This window comes from Hyaena hyaena, unplaced genomic scaffold, assembly GCF_003009895.1.
Source record: "Hyaena hyaena isolate Hyena2069 unplaced genomic scaffold, ASM300989v1 scaffold_1050, whole genome shotgun sequence".
In the NCBI taxonomy this organism is placed as follows: Eukaryota; Metazoa; Chordata; class Mammalia; order Carnivora; family Hyaenidae; genus Hyaena; species Hyaena hyaena.
This window is the reverse complement of record NW_024081685.1, coordinates 607,035-624,362: the sequence shown is the minus strand read 5'-3', so window position 1 is coordinate 624,362 and position 17,328 is coordinate 607,035. Positions and strand designations below refer to the sequence as shown.

The following is a 17,328-nucleotide window of genomic DNA, read 5'->3' as shown; positions in this document are numbered from 1 at the left end:
TCTCAGGTTTTGTAAGGTTTCCAATGGCTTCAGATCTTTTCTGTGTGATGTATGGGCGCGAGTGCAAGTACGGAGCTCCTTACTTCTCCGCCATCTTGCCCCCGGGTCCCAGCCATGAAGGTTTTCAGAGGTAAGTGCAGGTTAATTTGTTTTCTTTATATCTTGTATTTTTATTATTTTGTATTATATTACAATATTGTAATAATTTTTGTGTGACTATTTTTGGGTTGTGGAATGAATCATCTTAGTTTCCATTTCTTATGAGAAATTCACTTTGATATGTAAGTGCTTGTGATTACAAGCATGTTTCTGAAATGAATTATGCTTGCAAACCAAGGTTTTACTACATATATATAATAGGATATAACATAATATATATCCTATTAGGTGTGTGATATATATTATATAATGCTATATATATGATATATAATAAAATATATCATATTATACATGTACTAGAGAAAGAGAGGGAGAGATGGAGGGAGAGAATTTAAGGGATTGGCTTATGTGATTGTGGAGACTGGCAAGATAAGTGAGATAAGTAAGATAAACTGGCAAGTTCTGCAAGATAAGCAGCAAACAGGAGACCTAGGGAAGAGTTGACGCTGCAGTTCAAGACAGAAAGTGGTCTGCTGACAGAATTCATTCTTGCAGGGGAGGGGTATCAGTCTTCTTCTATGAAAACCTTCAACTGATTAAATGAGGCCCACCAATGGTACGGAAGAAAATCTGTTTTACTCAAATCTATTGATTTAAATGTTAATCTCATCTAAAAATACCTTCATAGAAACATCTAGAATACTGTTTGGCCAAATATCTGAGTATCATGACCTAGCCGAATTGACTCATAAAATTAACTGTCACAGCTACAGTCTACGACTATATACTCTCCCCTAACATTTAGCAATATTGTTTGCTCTTCTCCCACCTCTCTACATATACAGTTTTTATCTAAATCATTTGAAAGTAAGTTTCAGGCAGTGTATATTTCACTCCTAAATATTTCAACATGTATTTCCAAAAAATAAGAACATTATCCTACATAAAGATAAGAATATTAGCAATAATTCCACAATATTATCTAATATTTAAGCCAAGTTTAAAGTTCCACCAATCGTCTTTAAAATGCCTTTGAACCAAGATCCAATCAAGGTTTCTATGTTGCATTTATTTATTATGTTTCTAAAGTTCTTTTAAAAATTTTAGAATATCTTCCATTCATCTTTATGACATTGTAATTTTGAGGAGTCTAGAGAAGTAGACATATAGCATATCCCATAGGTAGAATGTGTGTGATTATTTTATTATGGTGTCATTTCTGTAAGCTGGCTGGAAGTTAGAGCTACAGGCTTCATTAGATTCAAGTTAAACATTTTTGGCAAGAATATCTTACAAGTGATCTGTGTACTTCATTAACATACGTGTGTGTGTGCGTGTGCGTGTGTGTGTGTGTGTGTGTGTGTATAGTGGTAGGCTATATAATAGTCTCCAGAAATGTTTATATCCTAATGCCTGGAACCTGTGAATATGTTATCTTACATGGTAAAATGGGAATTTGCAAACATAATTAGTGATCTTGTGATGGAGAGAATATCCTGAATTATCTGGGTGAGGGTGATGCTATTACCGAGGTCCTTATAAAAAGGGAAGCAGATAGGTCAGAGCCTGAGAGAAGAAGATAAAATAATGGAAGCAGAGGTGGGAGTGATGTGGAGCCATGAGAGCAAACGAAGGTAGGCAGCATCTATAAACTAGAAAAGGCAAGAAACAGATTTCCCCTGGAGTCTACAGAGAGAAAATAGCCATGCTGATCCATTTTAGACTTCTGACCTCCAGAACTATAAAATAATAAATCTGTGTTGTTTTAAGCTAAGATTGTAGTAATTTGTTACATTGGCAACAGGGATTTAATATACAAGATAATCCTTGCATGAATTCGATTACAGTTTGCAAAATAATGATTCTCTAATTCTATAAAACCTTCCATTGACACTCTATAAAACAGAGCCCTTTCCCTTCAATAAAAATAATAAATCACCACAAACTCATGATTCTTAATCATCCACTGTAATATCAATTATAGTTACTATTCTCGTGGTGCTTAAATTGCTCCCAGTTTGGCAAGCCCTTATAATTTGTTTACCATGACAGGTTAAAGACTATCATGACCCTGATTTTAGTTTTTGAATGCTTCTACATTTTTTTTTGGCATAACAATATGTCCCAGGATCTTCATATCCATTTCCTGCCTCAGACTTGAAAAATCCATTGTTTCTTCAAAGAATCATGATTTCTTTTGAGTGATTGCTATAGGCTTGAATTCATATGTTCAAATTAATATTCATATGTTGAAATAAAATTCAAATTCATATGTTGAAATCCTAACCCCCAATATCATGTTATGAGGTGATAAAGCCTTTGGAAAGGATTCAGTCATGAGGGAAGAGTCCTCATGAGTGGATTAATGCACTCAAAAAAGAGACTCCAGAAAGGTCCCTACCTCCTTTTGCCGAGGACACAGTGAGAAGATGGCCATTTACATCCAACAGGAAGGAAGTTCTCACCAACGCTGAATCTGCTGTCGCCTTGATCTTGGACCTCCCACTCTCCAGAACTATGAGAAATAAATATTTGTTGTCTAAGCCACCCAGTCTATGGTATTTTTATTACAGCAAACTGAGTGGACCAACACAGGATAATGTTTAGAAACCAAGCTTTGGGCATCTTGAAACATTTAATGTCTGCAAGAGAATGCTCATATTTATATATATTTGTGATTTTGGATCATTTATCTAAAGTAACTTTGAGGCATCTAAATGTAGACTGTTTCCTTTTATTTCTGTCAACCTTATTTAAAATAATTCCTTCCCCTTCACTCTCTATGCCTTGACTCAGATTTATTTTGGTTTATAGGACTTCTCATATCTGCCATTGTAGTATATATTACTTTGTTGATTTATTCCATTGTCTGTCTTTCCAACTAAGGCAAAGACTTTGTCTATCTTGTTCACTGCTATATTTCCCAGGCCCAGAACAATATCTGGTACATGGCAGACCTCAGTAAATATTAGTTGAATGAACAAATAAATGAGCAAGCCTCACTACTACTGAGTGTCCAGGCTCACATGACAGGAACATTCTCCCTCCTCCTTTTGACTTGATGCCCTAGCAAGCTGGATGTAGTTTCTTTTATTATGTATAATCCCCTTCTCAGTGGGTAAATGGTATTAGTGACCTTGCATTTACAGTCCTATAATAAATGTCATTTATTCCAAATACCACACGGTGGTGCTAATTGTGTTTAGAATCTAAATGCTGGGATGGGAAGTAAATTTGATACGGTCTGAAGCCTCTGAGGAATAGGAACCTCTGGCAGGTTTTTCGTAGATACATATGTTATAGGAAACTGCTCAATAAAAAGTTTAATAAACAGAATGTGTCGATATTAAAAGGGTTAAGTGCATGAGTCAAATCAGAGGGAACTTACCTACACCTCTTCTCTGATTTCTGGAACCACAGGTTTTATCTTTCAGTTCTGCTGTGATTACTCCCATCCTCAAAAGGCTTTTTTCTGGATGGTGTAGTGTATCAGTCAGGATAATATAGATTATGCAGTAACAAATAATTTCCAAATTTCAGTGGATTGAAACAAACAAACAAAAGGTACATGTTTTGTTCACACTGCATGTCCAATAAGAGAGATGTGGGGGCTCTGCTCAGCAGTGCCATCACCTGCGCTCCTGGACACAGCTGAAGGTCAGCCACTACCTGATATGATGGTAAATGAGACCCTACCTCTGAAGGGTCTCACACGAGCAGTTAAATACTAAACTTGGAAGTGATACAGTTCATTCACCAGAACATGACCCCACTCAACTACAGAGGTCCCCCAAGTACAATTTTATCATGTGGCTGGAAGATGCAGAAGCATTTGGTAAGCAGTAACAATAGTTAACACATGCTGCAAGTCACTATCTTTCTTGTTTTAATGAGAAGAATGGCTATTGTAGAGCCACTGAACCCTTACTATTGCATCAGAAAGATCAGGAAGCTCAGGAGAAAAAGGGACTTCCCAGATCTTCTGGTGACTTATTATTAGTTGAAAATTATTTACTACTCTGCTGTAGGAGACTGAAAGCGAAGGTCTCTATTTCTGTATACCAATGACTGCAGATCTTAAACCAGTGTTAAATGAAAAAGGCCATAGAACACCTGAATTCCATTCTCTTCATTTGATGAGATCTACCAAAGTGCATCAAAACACCCCTTATATAGGGGCACCTGGCTGGCTCAGTCAGTTGAGCATCTGATTTCAGCTCAGGTCATGAACTCATGGTTAGTGGGTTTGAGCCCTGCGTTGAGCTCTGTGCTGACAGCTCAGAGCCTGGAGCCTGCTCCAGATTCCATCTCTCTGTCTCTCTGTCTCTCTCTCTCTCTGCTCCTCTCCCACTTGTGCTCTCAATCACCCTCAAAAATAAATAAGTGAACTTTAAAAAAAAAACAACCTCTTAAATTAATGGGAATATCAAACAAAATAAAAATTGATTGGCTATGACCTTATATAGTGTCAACCTTATTATAAATTGTTTATTTTTTAAAGTTTATTTATTTATTTATTTTTTTAATGTTTTATTTTTGAGAGACAGAGAGAGACAGGGTTAGTGGGGAAGGGGCAGAGAGAGAGGGAGACACAGAATTGGAGCACCCTGTCTGTCCCCCTCCCTGCCCCCTATCCTGGCTTTATCCTGGCTCAGAGGTTCTAGGCTCTGAACTGTCAGCACAGAGCCCCATACAGGGCTCGAACTCACCAACCGTGATATCACGACATGAGCCAAAGTCAGATGCTAAACCGACTGAACCACCCAGAAGCTCCAAGTTTATTTATCTATTTTGAAATAGAGAGAGCTTGAGCAGGGGAGGGGCGGAGAGGGAGAGAATCCCAAGCAGGCTCGATGCTATGACTGCAAAGCCATGCAACTCGAGGCTCCATCTCATGCACCCTGAGATCATGGGCTGAGCAGAAATCAAGAGTCAAATGCTTAACCAACTGAGCCATCCAGGAGCCCCTGTAAGTTGTTTATTGTTTCAAAATAATAATTTTTAAAAACTTAGGTAAAATAAGACTTTATGAGAATACTCAACCTTGGTCATTCAATCTCAATTTGAGCATATGCAAATATTGATCATTTAGGACTAGTTCTGACTACATGAAACAACTTTTAAGATCATGACTTAAATAATATGGAAGTAGTTGATTTTTCTTACACATAACAGAAGTGCAGAGATAGGATACTTTGGACTGGTATGCCAACCCCACAGAGTCTTTGGGTGCCCAGGCTTCTTCAGTCAGCATTGCCTTCCTGAGACTGTGATCCTTGTCCTCATAGTACACAATGGCTAGTAGAGCTCCAGTTACTAAATCCATATTCCAGTGGCAGGACGAGGGGGAAGGAAAGAATAAACAAAGATGTACGTGAGCTGTCTTTTAAGATGCTTTTCCAGAGATCACACAAAACACTTCCATTTAATTTCATTGGCTAGGAATTAGTCATATGGCCATACACAACTTTGTTAGGGCTGGGAAATACATTTTTAGCTGGGTACATTTTATTGCCCCAAATAAAAGTAGGGGTCCTAAGACTAAAGGAAGAGGAAGACACAACTAGCAATTTGCTCTAATTGGGTTATTTGGGTCATGAATGTGGACTCTCATAGATGGCCGACAGGCTCGCCTTGCCAGATTTGCTGACTGAGAGTGAGCTTTTAGACACCCCTCGTGCTTTCTAGCCGGGGTCTAGTAGTAGTCCTAAACACTGTCCACCTAATTTTTAAAACCTAGATGAATAGAGCACCCAGAGAAGATTTTGATCCCAAAGTGGCTTAAGGGATGCTCCATATAATATATCCAGACCTTTGAGGGCTCACTTCCTGTTGCTTACACCACACACATTCCTGTCTTGAGGACTCTGCATATAGTTTATCCCATATTCAAAAATAGAAACCTCCTCTTGACTGTCCTCCCCTCCATTTTATAAACCAAATCAGTCTATTGGACATTCTATCAAAATTTGCTTCATATACTTGCTTAATAAATTGCAACTCTGGTTCAATTCTGTATGAGAAGTAGTTAAAGTGTCCCATGACACTCTTTGCCTTCGTGTGAAGAAATCCATCAGGAAGAGTGGAAAAAGTACTTAATCAGATCCTTTGATGAGCCTTTCCTTAGCCTCTGACTGTGAGTGCAGAGGAGATATGGGCAAAGCTGCATGAGTTTAGCCGAGCACCCTGTCTGTCCCCCTCCCCGCCCCCTATCCTGTCTTTTTTGGTCTTCAGTATGTGCATTGCAATATGGCAGCCTACTCATGGCAAAAGCTGTGATGGAGCAATATACGGTTGATCTCAAACAGAAACAACTATTCCAATAATTGGCTAATTTATTGTTAACTAATTTACTGCTAGGAAAGAGACTCCCTATTATTGCTCCCTTAAGGAGGAAAAAACTAACCTTAAAACTGACTTAAAATTTATGCCACATAACAAATCATGTATTTTAGTTACCATCAGGTACTTTGAGGCAACATTTTTTCCTAGAGAGTACACCACGAGGCAGCATTGTCCAAAAGAAGCCATTCTCTGTGGCCTATTGGAATTTTACTTGCTTCCCTACCTTCCTCCTCACCACTAGCCTCCAATTCGGCTCTTCAGGCACATCCAGGTTGTCCCTACTTTGGCATCTCTGCAAGAACCGTCCCTTTGCCAGCTCTGTGCTCTTTGCTCAGATCTTCAGTGGCAGAAGGTTCCGGTTTAAATGCCACCTCTTCTAGGAAGACTTTCTGCCCATCTTGTCTGAAGCAGTCCGACCTGATCATGCTCTGCGCCTGCTTTATTTTTCTCACAGAATTGACTGTCATCCAACAATTTCTTGTTTATTTATTTGTGTATTGTCTGGCCTTCCTCCACTAGGATGGGGGTTTCCAGTTTCAACTTAGTGCCTCATCATATCTGGCAAAATATTCTTTACCTCATTTGTGTTCTTAGGGCTACACACTTCTTTGTTGTGGGAGGAGCTGGCTTGTTCACTGCAGGGTATTTAACAATAGCTCTGGCTCCCTAGTTGTGACCACCAAAAATGTCTTCAACACTGTCAAGTGTCCCCAGGGGAACAAAGTCGCCTGAGGTAGAGGAACACGGATTTCAGCTATTGGCTGCTGTGTTGCCATGTTGGCATTCAGGAGGCAGTATCATCTGAGAGTGATGATACTTATTACCTAGCGATTGCTACAGATATTGGGCACTGTTCTGTGGGGTTTACATGTAATCAATGCAACATCCCTTACCACAGGTACTGTTATTATCCTCAGTTTACAGATTAAGAAACTGAGGTGCAGAATGATTGGTTAACTTGTCTAAATTCACACCATAAGTATGTGGGAAAGCTTGGGATTCAAACCAGACAACAGGATCCAGGACTCTGTGCCAAGATGAGTGGGTACTGCTGTGGGTATCTCCGTGCCCTGCCTCTGGTGGCAGAGACTGGGCATCAGATGATCAGATGGGCTCCCATCCCCCCAGCCCACACAGCAGTTCATTCAGTGACCATGGGCAAGTGACAAGTTTCCTCTCCAAGCTTCATTTACATCTGTATACAAAATCAAACACATAAACAAAATAATCTACAACTTCCATGCAGAGGTGCTTTAGGAATTGACTGCAATAGCATATCTGTAAACACCCTGGTTTCCAGCACACAGTAGGTCCTAAATTCATTTCTGCTCTCCTTCCCTTCCACTTGGCTCCATGCTCCAAGTGCTGAAAGTAGGTCCTAAAGATCTTGGTTAGAGAAGCCCATTGGGAAAGCTAACCTTTAAGCAATCCACAGGGTTTTTGTTATTGTTGACCAGGAGCAGGTCAAAGCAGCCCCCTTAAAAACAGCCTGCCAGGCTGGCATCTCGTCCTCTTCAGCTAATGACCAACAGCCACAAACCATCGGCGACTCCTCATTAAGCCAAATGGAGCTTTTAAATCTGTACTGATTAGATACCCCGGAGCCTGGCTGACAAGTAGCTTTCCTGCTCCATTTCTTGATGTGAGTCAGTGAATTAATTGCCTGACCTATTGTTTTCCAACACGGCCAATTAAATGAATTTTCTAAGGACTAGCGTGAGCCCTCTGGCCAGCAGGGGGCGGCCTTTGCCAACATAACTGAGTTGGTACTCAGGCTACCTGGCAGAGCCCCACCAGAAATTGGGTACCTTTGAAAAGTTTGCTTAAGGAGCAGCTGGGAGGCTCAGTCGGTTAAGCGTCTGACTTCAGCTCAGGTCATGATCTCACTGTTTTTGGGTTTGAGCCCCGCGTCCGGCTCTGTGCTGACAGCTAGCTCAGAGCCTGGAGGCTGTTTCAGATTCTGTATCTCCCTCTCTCTCTGACCCTCCCCTGCTCATGCTGTCTCTCTCTCTCTCTCTCTCTCTCTCTCTCAGAAATAAATAAAACATTTTTAAAAAATTAAAAAAGGGTTTGCTTAGAACAGGGGTTCTAAATTTGGGGACCACCAATCTCTATGGATAGAATTCTGTGAACTTGGGTGGGGAGAAAACTATGTGTTTATCTTCACTATCGTCTTATAGAAATTTAGCATTTTCTTCGATTATGAATGTAGGTAACAAATCACAGGTATCTGTGGATCCCACCACAATTGCTGCAGACATCTTGAAATATTGGTTGTATCCCTCATTACTTCAAAATTCCAGTAGCAAGAGGACCTGCTGCTGGATCTTGTTATTTAATGCATTAATTAAGAAGCACCTATGGACCATAGTACAAATCTGTTGCTTTTTGTTGTTGGTATTTTAATATTGAGAAAATTAGTTTAGTTTGCTTTGTTATTTTATTTTACTTTGTTTTGTTTAAAATGTTCTGAGAAGAGGCCCATGGACTTTACCAAACCGCCAAAAGTATTCATGGTACAGAAAGGTTGGGAATACTTGACTGAAAGGCCACTATGCTGGTCTCTGGGGAAAAGAAGTTAGTCTTCAAGGCAATCTTTATACTTAATAATTGTTAGTTGTGACTCACCTCTTGCCCTTCTGTCTCCTCTGGTGACCTAAAGATGTGTCAAACATATCAGAAGTATTAGTTACAATGCTTGTCAGTGTACCATTTATATCAGAATGAAATTTTAGTGTATTCAGAATTGTGTTGAGGAAATTTTAGAGCATTCAGGATGCCTGTCATCCTGCCTTGGGGACGAAGGGCCTAGCTTTTCCAGCTGCCTTTGACTTCACATTTTCACTACACTTGGTTGATTTCCTGGGCTCAGGAATCATCTGAAACCGTAGGAGTTTCGGTCCACGTTCAGCTCTGAGAGAGTCACTTTTCAGTGAGAGGGCCTCAGCCCATGGGAGTGCTGCTTCCAGAATCTATTCTTCTTCGACTCCTGTAAGAAACTTTCTGAAATACGTACCCTAGATGTGGGGATGTGGAGAGTTTCTTACCCCAAATTCTTCTGTACCTTTTCCCTCAGGAAAGCACAGCCACACTGGGAGATGGCCCGGCTGGGCCTGGCTGGAGTGTCCAATTTTCCCCAACAGCGCTGATAGCTTGTCCTGGGCCTCAGCCTTGGGGGCGCTCAAAAACCCAGCAAGCCCACACAGTAACTGTCACCTCAGCACCTTCTCCTACCTCTTTCTGAACCTCCTACTTTCTCTGCTGCATCTTTATGCTGTCCCTCCCCCTACCATTCCTCAGGCCTGCCCTTTCATTCTCAGAACAAACCCTTTAAAAAAAAAAAAAAATCTCTAGGAAGACAATGGCTCCTGCAGTAACGATAATATCAAACCCAAGAAGTGTTCCTTTCTTAAAGATCTGTACCATGCATTGTGTGAGGCACTTCTCATTTAACCCCCTCTCCCCAAATTCATGTCCACTTGCAATCTCAGAATTTGACCTTATTTGGAAATAAGGTCTTTGCAAATGTAATTAGTTAAGAACCAAGATGAGATCATCTGAATTAGGCTTGGCCTAAATCTAATGACTGATGTCCTTATAAGAAAAGGGGAGGAGATGCAGAAAGAAGGTCGTGAAAAGATGAGGCAGAGACTGGAGTTATGCTGCCATAAACCAAGATATGCCTGAGGCCAAAAGAAGCCGGGAAGGGGTAAGGAAAGATTCTTCCCTAGAGCCTTCAGAAGCAACATAAGCCTGCTAACACCTTGATTTTGGACTTGCAGCCTCCAGAACTATGAAAGTAAAAGTTCCCGTTATTTTAAGCCACTCGGTTTGTGGTGCTCTGTTACAGTAGCCATAGGAAACTAAATACGCCAGCCAATGAGAGGGGTATTATTACTCACCTTTGTCAAATGAAGACGCCAGGCTCAAGAGGCTACATATCTGCGTAGATTTGCACAGCCGGTGGAGACCTCAGACTTGAGCCCTGATTGAAGAAACCCCGTGCCTTCCAACTTCCCTTCAGCAATATCGTATTCAATCAACTCTGATAGTTGATTAAAGTAATTCATTTTCCAGTTTGAGGGAGACATTGGGTGCAAGCTGTGGCTGCGTTGCAGAGAGAGTATGGAATTCCCAGGGACCTCCAGCCCGTGTGGGGAGGGGAGAGGGGAAACAGGAACAGCGCTCCTCCTCCCGCTTGGCCGCGTTGGAGAGGGGCCATGGCACGTGCACTGCGGGACCCTTCCTTGAGGAGGCTCGCCCTCCTCCCTTCACTTGCTTCTTTTTCGGGGCCCTTTCCTGGGCTCTCCTCGTCTTCAGATGAAGAATCAAGATCCCCCTCTAAGGCAGGGCTCTTGTTACTATAGTGAGCCCTGTATTTCCCAGCAGAGTAGGGTCCGAAAGGCTATTAGGGACTTTTTCATAAGCCCAAAGTGGTGTTATATAATTTCTGGCTAAAATCACATATTGGTGAAAGAGTCTTGCTTTAGCTAAAGTGCACAATTTTTTTCCATAGGGACTTTCTAAGAAAATGGGGGTCTGTCCTTATAAAATCATTTCATTCCTGAGGCTCTTAGGGGTTTTGCCATATTTAACCTATCAGGCCTTGTAGTGGGTGTGGAGTTCCTGGGGACATTGGACATCTGTGTACCCCATCAGCATGGTGGCCAGCTGGCCTGTGACTTGCTTTGGTGATGCTTCCAGGAAGTCAGTGGTGCCAGGTCATTTGGCTGAGGGGCTGACAGTTTATTAATGTCCCTATCCCTGGCCTGTCAAGAGTTACAAGGTTACACACTGACAGGAGAGTTTTTTTTTAAAAAATAGGATTTCTAAGACAAGATCAGTTTTAGTCTTGGCAGTCCTGCTACTGTCACTATAGGTAAAACTCATCCCAAGTTCAAATCCCAGCTCAGTTCTTACCAGGTGGGTGTCCTCAGGCAAGTTCTCAAACATCCTTGGACTCTGGGCCTTTCCATTTTGAAAACACTAACCCATCTCAAAGGCCTGTGGTAGACTGAAAATTTAAAAGTCAAACAGGATAGAAAAATGGGAGAAAGCAAAGTAAAAAAAAAAAAAAAAAAGTGCTATCCCCTCCCGCGGAATGACCACAGTGCTACATGCCCAAAGCAAGAAACAGATTATCCTAAATGATTTTTTTTTTCTAAAAAAGCTCTTGATCTGCTTCATTTTATTTTCCACCTAGCTTCTAGCAGAATAGATGATGGAGAAAAATAACCTATGTCAAGTTGGCAGTTTTTGTACTTATGTACATGATTGTGCTGTTATCAGTCCCGTGAAATCAAGGGTGCGTAAATATGTGAGAGAGCTTTTCTTTGTAGTTATGTTTTAGTCAGGACCCTTGAGCTTTTTTGTAATAGGATCCTAATGTCTTGAAGAAATAGCCTTCAATGTCAGCTGGTCCAGTCTCCTCATTTGACAGACAGGGAAACGGAGGCCAGAGAGTCATAGTCTCCCAACTATGTCGTTGACATAGTCTCTTGAGTCCCTTCAGGCCATATTTTCCTAATCTGTAGATGAGGCCCTATATTTTTATGGCCTAGAAAGGTGCCTGGCATGTGATAAGCCTCATATAAATGTTTGAGAGGCAGCAAAGCTTGGTAGTGGAGAGAAAAATCTCTACATCAGACTGCTGGGTTCAGATGCTGATCTTCCCCCTTACTATTTTGTGGCCTTGGGTGAATTAACTAAAGTCCCTATTCCTCATAGAACTGTTGTAATGATTAAATTAGTTACTATATGTAAAACACCTACTGCCCAACACATAATAAGCACTAGACAGGGATTAATTCTTAATATTGCTATTTTAAAAGAGATTACATGGTTTACATAAGGCTGCCCACTTAGCAGCAGAGCCTGAAAAAGAATAAAACCTGTTGACTCCTACCTATGCCTACTCTACCAAACCAATGTTCCTCCCCAAAAAACTAGTTACACATAAACACAGGGTCCATTTATAACCTCTTTGAGGCTATTCTGACTCCTAGGATAGAGCTGAACTGTTCATTTCACCCACGAAGATAGTAGAGTTCGCAATACAACTTAATAAGCTGTGAGTAAGGTTCATGGACAAACTACACACGATTCCCCGGGACCAAAAAGAAGCTCTGCCATTTGTCTCCATTAGGGGGCGCCAAAGTGGAGACAAAGGTGCGAGGAAGAGGAAGAACTGGCTGCTTCCTGTTCTTCCTGTTCCTGTGGGGGTTACTCAGCAATGACCCTTCCCCCTGACTCTTGCCCAGAGGCACTGATTTCAGTTGTGTAGTTTTTTCCCAACCTTCGCTGACACCCCTTGTCAGAGATCTGAATTTGGCCTCTAACATCCCCAGACACCAGCACGAGCCAAACTCCCTTCCAAACATCTAAAATGTAATAATCCAAGAAATACTACTACTAATAATCTTGGCCTCCCTTATTCCCTAGATGGAGGTAGTGGGTGCTTTGTGCAGTTATTACTTCTGCGATACTTCAGTGTTCCCTTTATGCTTTTTTAATTCTTTAACACCTGGTTAAAAATTCCTTATGTTAAATTCTCACTGTTAAAATAATTGGGGTGGTTTATTTCTTCTTCTTCTTCTTCTTTTTTTTTTTTAATTTCTAAGAGAGAGAGAGAGCATGAGCAAGGGAGGGTCAGAGAGAGAGGGAGACACAGAATCTGAAACAGGCTCCAGGCTCCGAGCTAGCTATCAGCACAGAGCCTGATGCGGAGCTTGAACCCACAAACCATGAAATCGTGACCTGAGCCAAGCCGGAGGCTGAACTGACTAAGCCACCCAGGCACCCCTGTTTCTTCTGAGACCCTCGCAGATACACATGGGAACATGCATTTACAAAAATAAATATAATCCACTACTAGAGGCAAATGCAAGTCCTTAATCATCTCCTCTCCCTTCTCACACTCCATACTGGATGTAAATTAGGACTTTTTTGAGTGCCTATCATTTACTCCATTCCCTATAGAGGAAGTCACAGTTATTAGCAGGTGTCTGTCCCACCAGAATAAAAAAAAATTTTTTTACCTACATGTATGTACACACTCATATATTGTAGACTATGCTTACCTAATGAAAACATAATGAAATAAAGTAGCATAAACATAACCCTATATTAGCATTTAAAGTCCTATTCCTCTTTTCTAAGAAACTTGGTTTCTTCCATTTCAAATCTTAACTAGAATTAGATCCCAGTTCTCTAATTTTAATCTGTTCCTACTTTATTTCTCCACTCAAAATGCCATAGTCCTTCATTTTTTCTTTGGTATAACTTATGCTAGGCACAAGGTAAATGCACAATAAATGGTGTCACAAAGGGAAGAGAATGCCAGAAGGGTTCATAATAGGAAGAAATCACTTTCAACCGAAGAAGCCAGCAAAAGCTTTACAGAGGAGATAGAATTTGGGTTGAATCTTGAAAGATGTGTTGGACTTGAAATAAGAAGAGAAAAGCCAGGGAGAACATGACGAAGCCTGATATATGTGATCTAGATTCTCTATGACAGTGAAACAACTTGCTTTCTGCATCATGGAGTAGGACTACACAAAACCCACGACGAGGCTGATCCAAGAAGAAAAATATCCATACATAAAACCATGAGATGGACCCAAGGAGGAAAATCTATTTCTCTGGTCTCGGATGGGATGAGTCTACACTGCCATGTCGGAGATGCTATAAGATTCATTTCCTTCTTTGTTTATCCTTCCCACCGTACTGACAGCGGCTCCATTGTGCCCTCTTTCCCAACACTGCTCGAGGACCCTCACCACCTCAGAAAACGCAAGCCCTCCCAATGAACAAACAGGATTTTTTTTTTTTTACATTTTAAAAAATTCACCTAAATTTGCAGATCCTGATCTTACATTCAAAATCAAGCAGCCCTGTTGCATTATCATGTGTAATCCCTTTAGATTTTCCCTCAACATCTCAATGAAATTCTCTCATAAATCCCCTTCTTTGCTGACCAAGTGCTGTGCAGTTGCTGATTTTGCAAGATACGTGCTAATGTAAAGTATGTCTCCTTTGAGTCTCTTTATCACTTGGTTGCTCTCTGCTCCACCTTCTCCATATTTATGTCCTTATCAGAGCCGCACACCGTATTTCAAATGAGCCTCAGTGTTCTTCCTGCCATGCCAGAATATTGACTGTAACCCGATAGCCTATCTCAAAATTGGTTGGGGGGAGGGAAGGAGGATTCTTTTCCTCATTGTGGTTAAAATAGCTTGCCTAGTAAATGCCAGAATATATTTTTGCAGATTAGGGTTTTTACAAAGAATAGTGTCAAATGCTTTCCGGAAAGGTGTTTAAATTATTTGGATAGGCTGCTTCAACCATTAACATGTTCCTTTGCAGCTTAACCTCGCAGGTTTGCAAGACAGTTTCCCCGCTGAAAATTTGTGCTGATTTCTTTGTAATTAAACATAACTTTCTTAGCGATCCCTACATTCAAGCTGTGGCTTAGAGCTTCAAAACGTTTTCCCCTGCTGTTGAAATCACGAAGCCCATGGTCTCCCAGATATTTTCTAAAAGCCTCTCTTAACAGAGAAGAAGCCTTCACAGCTTCTGTCTTATTCAGCTGTTGCCACTGATAATTTCAAAGACATATTCACAGACTCTGCTCGGCATCAGGCAGCTGTTACGTGGTTACTGAGTGTTTGTGTGAGAATTTGTGGCTCCATGTCTCCTTTCAAGTCTCCACTTGCGTGGAGGATTGTCTGTTTGAGGAAGGTTTTGTGCTTTCCCCTGGTGCAGCGTGTTTCCTGTTTTCCTTGCGAGGGCTCTACGCTGTAATCGTTTTTCCATTCCAAGTGCCTTCTGGGCTGATTTACTTAACTGTTTTGACGCCTTCTCTGTGTCTAAATTTGCATTTCCGCAATACAGTTTTGGCATTTATTTCCTATGGGCAGAGCACTTTTCACTTCTGTCTCATCCCTATCATTTCTCTCTGCTCAGTTTATCTATGCACATGCCGCATCCTTCCAGACCTGAGACCTGAAACCTCAGTTTTGCTTTCCTACTGCTTGGATTGATGTCAAGATGATTTATAAAGCACTCTCATCCCAGTGTCATGGGCCAATGATACCATCAGTTTAGCAGCTTCTGAACTGCTTACCTGGACTCGCCTATTGATTAAGGCCACTACCAGATACGGCTCATTCCACGCATTCCATCCAGCAAGCCCTGGTTTATAAGCCAGTCATTTATGACAAGCATCATTTCAGTCATCATGGCTCGATGTGCCTTTGGCACTTTTTTGATTCACATTCATAGACTTCAGTCACCCATAATTAAGTCCTGTTGCTGTTGCATGAATTATTTTATCTATCATACTTAATTCACCTCTCTCTTCTTTTGGAAATCTCTAGTGAGCTTCAGGCTTCATCCTGTAGATCTTTTGTCTATTTCTGAAGCTAAAGCTAGATTGATTACACATTCTGGCCTTTGAATACTTTGTGCTCGTCCTCATGCCAGGAATAAAAAACAACCTACCACCAATCTCATTTTCTCCTTTCTTTCTTTTGCAGTATCCAAGGTTTTTCAGATCACTGCAATCCACCCGAAGATGGTAAGTGATTCCCTAGACTGGTGGTTCTCCACTGGGCTGATTTTGCTCCCAAGGGACGTTTTCTGGCGGCATTTTTGGCGGTTTACAACTGATGACACTGGCGTCTAGTGCACAGAGGCCAGAGATGAGGCTGAACTTCCTGCAACGCACAGGGCATCTCCTCACAAGCCCCAAATTTCAATAGTATGGAGGCTGAGAAACCCAGCACTCGACCGTATGGTTCTAGTTGTACTTGAACGTGGTAATGACATACCTCTACACGTGCCATCCCAGAGTCCGGTTACCAGGTCTCTGGATACAGGTGCCATCAGACTATTCTTTAATAATGTATCTATGTTTCCAACTCCAGTTTTGGGATTATGCGTGTGAATGGTTGAAATTGTGTGCAGAGCCCAAATTCGCTGTTAATCCTTGCTACCTTCTTAATTAAGTTACACATGATTCTGTTAACCAGGAAAGAGATAATACAGCCAGCCAGTGTACATTCATTCATTCACAAATATTTCACGAGTATATTTTGAGTGCTGAGCACTGTGGTAAGATGAGCACTGTGCTAGGTGCTAGGAAGAAAGATCAAAATGTTCTTTTGTAATTTGGGAATTTACAGTCTAGTCAGGAAGACTGACAAAATGGAGAAAAGTATTATGAAGAAAACCAAGAGTGGTGATACAGAATAATGGGAGGAAGGGAGAAAGGTGAAGAGAAGGGGGTTCTTAGAGCTAGAGGCCAGAGAAGACCTCTCTCAGGGGGTGATGTTGTGGCCAAGAAGGATCCAGTCATGCAGAAGCAGAGATGGAGGGAAGATCATATGCTAAGGACCTTGGGCCAGAGCAGCTTGGCTTGTGGGAGGGATCAGTGTGGCCATCCCACAGTGAGCAAAGGGACGGTGGGCTTATCCCAGGGCAGAGAGAAAAAGGAGGGCTACCCCATGCCAGGCTCTTCAAACCATAGGATACAGTAGACTTTACTCAAAGTGTTTTGAGATTTTCCCCATCCCCATAACTCCATCAGTCCTTCCCTGATTCTTTAATTGCTGCTTCCACAATATTAGGTAAATGGCACTCAACAGTCCCTCTTCCAACGTGTATAGAAATTCTGAAGCTGCCAGTGCATTGGAGGCTTTAGCAGGAGAGAGATATCATCTGATTTGCATTTTAAAAGATCATTCTGGCTGTGATGTGTGGAAAATGGGGAACAGAGAGAAGATAAGGAAGCGTCTGAAATTGCAATCACACTGGTCTCGATTTGGGCTGGGCTGGTGGCAGTGGAGATGGAGAGAAGGATGTGACTCTGAGAGATCTATCTGA

At 41.4% G+C, this 17,328-nt stretch overlaps 1 long non-coding RNA gene across 1 annotated transcript; it reads left to right on the top strand.

Moving 5' to 3' along the window:
- Positions 1-94: 94 nt before the first annotated feature.
- Positions 95-17,096, top strand: LOC120223834. The gene is made up of 3 exons (XR_005526380.1): positions 95-130; positions 15,981-16,021; positions 17,073-17,096. It is a non-coding gene; the product is annotated as an uncharacterized LOC120223834 (long non-coding RNA).
- Positions 17,097-17,328: the final 232 nt, after the last annotated feature.